The following is a 6,133-nucleotide window of genomic DNA, read 5'->3' on the forward strand; positions in this document are numbered from 1 at the left end:
AAAGTCATAGTTGGGGTGTTACTGGGCTGCAGCTGTTGCTGCCTGAATGGCTTCAGCGTGGAGGCGAGCGGCTTCCGCCTCTCTTTCTCCTCTCCATTTTTCTTGAAAGTTAAAGAAGGCAGGAGTAGGAAGGGTAATATGGATAGCATGTTGTCTATCAAAAATTAGTGGGTATAGGAGAAGTTGTTCATTTCTATTAAGAAACTGGTAGCGCACCATAGCTTCATAATCAAGAAAATCAAGTGGTAACTCAATATCATTCTCCCTTATAGGTATCCCAAGATAATTATCTACCCAGGTGGCATACATTCCACCAAAGAAATCTCCATCCTTAGCATTTTTATGTAGCCTCCTAGCAATAATAGCTCCCAAGTTATATCGTCTATCACCCATGACCGCACTCTTAAGAATACTAAGGTGAGGTACACACAGGTGGCTATGCTCATGTTTACCGTTAATACATCTACCTATGAAGAGAGAAAAATAATGTATGGTAGGAAACTGAATGCTCCCCAAGGTAGCATGTGTAATATTTCTAGTTTCTCCAACGGTGATGCTAGGAAGAAAATCTTTATATTTGGCTTTGAGAGGATCACTATGGCTACCCCATTGTGGAATTTTGCATGCATGATCAAAATCTTCTAGGTCCATAGTATAAGATTCATCATAAAGATTAAATAAAACAGAATGCGAATTACGCCTGGGTGAACATTCAAACCTCCGCACGAAGGAATCAGTGAGTTGATAATATTGCTTGCATTGGTATGAAACAAAATCTTCAAGGCCAGCATTTCATACGTACGCGTAAAATTCTTCCTTGAAACCCTGCGTGGACCATGAATGGTTCTGACGGCCATTCACATGGCAGCACTTGAGCTTCCCTTGGTGGTTCATAGTTGGGCTCGCATATCGCGAGTCTCGGGGTCTTCTTGCTCGAGGAACCACCTTGGTATATTTTCCTTAACAATTTTCTTTCTGAAAATTAAATCTGAAATTTTTAGTGACTCCAAATAAGGGTGAACAAAGCTCAATCAAAACTTGTGGCAACTACTCCCACAAGTGCCTAGAAGCTATATCATGCATCAAAACTACTTGGGACCCTACAAATTTGACATGCAAGCTCAAGAACAAGGTCACCACAACAGCAAAAAATTGCAACATATAAAGCACTAGAACAAAAACTAATTGGATAATTAGAGGAGTTACATACCATTGAACAATCCTCTAAAATAGTTTTGCAAGTGCAGCTTTGAGCAAGGAGATCGAAAATGGCACCAAGATGAGCTAAAACACGGGTTTGAGCAATGGTGGGATTTTTTCTGGAGGAATACGAAGTGGATGTGTGCTCGAATAATTGAAGGGGCCCACGTGGGATCCACAATACAGTGGAGCGCTCCTAGGGGGGTTGTCGCGCCCTGCAGGCTTGTGGTCCACTGGTGCAGCCCCGTGATGTGTTCTTAGTGCCAAAAATTATTAAATATTCCAGAAAAATCATACTAAATTTTCAAGGCGTTCTGAGAACTTCTATTTTCAGGTCATTTTTCTATTACACGAATAAAATGGAAAACAGAGAAATAATAGTATTTTTACTAAACTGAAACTAAGGAACAAAAAAATAAAAGCTGGGTACACAAGGTTGTGCTTTCTAAATTCATTCATCTCATGCCCGTCAAAAACAATCCATCAATAAGGTTGATCAAGTCTTATTGACAAACTTTTTTCGAATGACATGGAACCAGAGAACTTTCGAATAACACTAGGTTACCTCAATGGGTATATGCATGTCCCCAACAATAAGTATATCATATTTCTTTTTGACAGTACGGAGAGGGAATTCAAAGTCTCCAATAGTAAACGTTGGAATTTTTTCAATGGAGTTGATACTATGAACTTGAGGTTGTTTCTTCGGAAAGTGTACCGTATGCTCATTACCATTAACATGAAAAGTGGCATTGCCTTTGTTGCAGTCAATAACAGCTCCTGCAGTATTCAGAAAGGGTCTACCAAGGATGATCGACAAACTGTCATCCTCGGGAATATCAAGAATAACAAAGTCCGTTAGGATAGTAACGTTTGCAACCACAACAGGCACATCCTCACAACTACCGATGGGTAAAGCAGTTGATTTATCAACCATTTGCACAGAGATTTCAGTAGGTGTCAACTTATTCAAATAAAGTCTACGATATAAAGAGAACGGCATAACACTGTCACCAGCTCCGAGGTCACATAAAGCAGTTTTAACATAATTTCCTTTAATAGAGCATGGTATAGTAGGTTCTCTGGGATCTCCTAGTTTCTTTGGTATTCCACCCTTAAAGTATAATTAGCAAGCATGGTGGAAATCTTGGCTTCTGGTATCATTCTTTTATTTGTAACAATATCTTCCATATACTTAGCATAAGGAGACATTTTCAGAACATCAGTTAAGCGCATACGTAAAAAGACAGGTCTCAGCATTTCAGCAAACCGCTCCAAATCCTCATCATCCTTCTTATTCGATGATTTAGGAGGAAAGGGCATGGGTTTCTGAACCCATGGTTCTCTTTCCCTACCATGCTTCCTAGCAATAAAATCTCTTTTATCATATCTCTTATTCCTAGGTTGTGGGTTATCAAGATCAACAGAAGGTTCAGTATTCACATCATTGTCATTACTAAGTTGAGCATCGACATGAACATCATCATTAATATTATCACTAGGTTCATGTTCATTACGAGATTGTGTCTCAATATCAGAAATAGAGATATCATTTGGGTTTTGATGTGACTCTACAACAGGGTCACTAGCAGCATGCAAAGTCCCATCGTCATTCTTTTCCCCTTTTATTAGAAGGACCAGGTACATCAATATTAACTTTATGAGAATCTAGCTCAATTCTCTTAGGATGGCCATGATGATATAAAGGTTCCCGAGTCTTTCTACCACCTCTAGTCACAACTCTAACAGAATGATCATTGTTCTTACTAATCATCTCATTTAGCAATTCATTTTGTGCCTTAAGTACCTGTTCTACTTGAGTAGTTACCATGTAAGAATGTTTACTAATAAGCCTAAGGTCATTAAGAGTTCTACTCATATAATCACCCAAGCGATCAAGCATGTAAGCATCATGTTTCAATTGTCTACTAACATAAGCATTGAAATTTTCTTGTTGAACAACAAAGTTATCAAATTCATCCAAGCATTGGCTAGCGGACTTATTATAAGGAATATCACCTTCATGAAATCTATGAAGAGAATTTACCTCTACTACCCATGTATGGTTATCAAGACCATGTATCTCTTCAATAGATGGTAGATTCTTAACATCTTCAACTTTAATACCTTTTTCTTTCGTAGATTTCTTTGCCTCTTGCATATCTTCAGGACCGAGGAATAGAATACTTGCTTTCTTCGGAGTTGGTTCGGGAAAAGTCCATTCATTATCATTTCTCAATATATTATTCAATAGTAGTTCAGCTTGTTCAAAAGTTCGTCCCCTGAAAACACAACCAACACAACTTTCTAGGTGGTCCCTATAAGCATCGGATAGTCCACTATAAAAGATATCAAGTATTTCATTTTTCTTGAGAGGGTGATTATGCAAAGCATTAAGTAACTGGAGAAGCCTCCCCGAAGCTTGTGGGAGACTCTCTTCTTCAATCTGCACAAAGTTAAATATTTTCTGCAAGGCAGCTTGTTTCTTATGGGCAGGAAAATATTTTTTAGAGAAGTAAAATATCATATCCTGAGGACTACGCACATAATCAGGAGCAAGAGAACTAAACCATATCTTAGCATCACCCTTTAATGAGAACAGAAACAACTTAAGAATATAGTCATAATTTTTTTTCCTCATGAGTAAATAGGGTGGCTATATCATTCAATTTAGTAAGGTGTACCACAACAATTTCAGATTCATAACCATGCAAAGGATCAGATTCTACCAAAGTAATTAACTCAGGATCGACAGAGAATTCATAATCCTTGTCAGTAACATAGATGGGTGAAGTAGCAAACTTGGGATCATATTGCATTCTAGCATTCAAAGATTTTGTCCTTCCACTTTCATAGCAATTTCTTAAGACCATCTCTATCCTTACAAGAAAGAAAGTCCCTAGCTACTTCTCCTTCCATAACATAAACCTTGGGTATATCAGGCAATTCATATCTAGGAGAGCTAGGTCTAGTAGGTGCATCGTACTGTCCAGTTTCAATAATATCATCAGATTCAGAAATATCATCAATTTCAGCATTCACTCTAGCAATTTGTTCATCAAGAAATTCACCAAGTGGCACAATAGTATCAAGCAAAGTATCATCATAAGCATCATGCATAGCATATGTAGCATCATCAATTACTTGCGACATATTAGATTAAGTAGCAGGTTGTGGTGTCGTAAATTTACTCATAACAAACGGTGAATCAAGTGCAGAGCTAGATGACAGTTCCTTACCTGTCCTCGTAGTTGAGGGGTAGATCTTAGTTTTAGCATCTTTCAGATTCTTCATAGTGATCAACATATATAAATTCCAAGTGACCCAGAGAATAGAGCTATGCTCCCCGACAACGGCGCCAGAAAAAGGTCTTGATAACCCACAAGTATAGGGGATCACAACAGTTTTTGAGGGTAGAGTATTCAACCCGAATTTATTGATTCGACTCAAGGGGAGCCAAAGAATATTCTTGAGAGATGCTTCTTCGGGCAAAGGTACGCTTGTTACATATGTTATGGACATTTACCTTGCTTACATACCTAGTAGCTCCTGGGTATTTGATACTGGATCGGTTGTTCATATTTGCAACTTGATGCATGGGCTAGTAAGAACTAGGCGTGTGGTACAAGGGGAGATTGACATCAGGGACAATAAAAAAGCAAGAGTTGCTACATTGGAGGTCGGCACGATGCAGCTCCAACTTCCTTTTGGATTTATTTTGGAATTGACTAATTGGTATTACATTCTCGCACTTAGTCGGAACATTATTTCTGCCTCATGCTTGATGGGTCAGTGTTATGGATTCAATTTTAGGGACAATGGTTGTTTGTTTTATTTGAATGGAATGTTCCACGGCTATGCACCCATTGTCAATGGGCTATTTATTTTGAATCTAGAAATGGAACTAGTCTATAACGTGAAGAAGCATAAGCCTAATGAGATGAATCTGACATACTTCTGGTATTGTCGTCTAGGACACATTAGTCTGAAACGCACGAAGAATCTCCATGATGATGGAATCCTAACTTCGTCCAACTTCGGGTTGTTCGAGACATGCGAATCATGCTTGCTAGGCAAGATGACTAAGTCTTCATTTGCAAAGAGCCGCGAAAGGGCATCCGAGCTGTTGGAGCTAATACACACTGATGTGTGTGGTCCAATGAGCACAACGGCCAGGGGTGGCTATCAGTACTTCGTTACTTTTACCGACGACTTGAGTAGATATGGATATATCTTTTTGACGAGGCACAAGTCGGAAACTTTTGAAAAGTTCAAAGAGTTTCGCAACAAGGATGGAAATCAGCTCGACAAGAAGATAAAGCTTCTGTGATCAAATCATGGAGGTGAGTGTTGGAAATATGCCCTAGAGGCAAATAAAGTGGTTATTATTATATTTCCTAGTTCATGATAATTTTCTATTATTCATGCTATAATTGTATTAACCGTAAACCGTACTACATGTGTGAATATATAGATCACAATGTGTCCCTAGTGAGCCTCGAGTTGGCTAGCTCGTTGATCAATATATGATCATGGTTTCTTGATCACGAACATTGGATGTCATTGATAACGAGATCACATCATTGGGGAATGATGTGATGGACAAGACCCAATCCTAAGCATAGCACTAGATCGTGATGTTTGTCTGCTAAAGCTTTTCTAATGTCAAGTATCATTTCCCTTGATCATGAGATTGTGCAACTCCTGGATACTGTAGGAGTGCTTTGGGTGTATCAAACGTCACAACGTAATTGAGTGATTATAAAGGTGCACTACAGGTATCTCCGGAAGTATCTATTGGGTTGTACGAATCGAGACTCGGATTTGTCACTCCGTGTGATGGAGAGGTATCTATGGGTCCACTCGGTAATGCATCATCATAATGAGCTCAATGTGACTAAGGATTTAGTCATGGGATGATGTGTTACGGAAT

The sequence above is a fragment of the Hordeum vulgare genome, chromosome 1H, assembly GCF_904849725.1.
Source record: "Hordeum vulgare subsp. vulgare chromosome 1H, MorexV3_pseudomolecules_assembly, whole genome shotgun sequence".
Taxonomy (NCBI): domain Eukaryota; kingdom Viridiplantae; phylum Streptophyta; class Magnoliopsida; order Poales; family Poaceae; genus Hordeum; species Hordeum vulgare.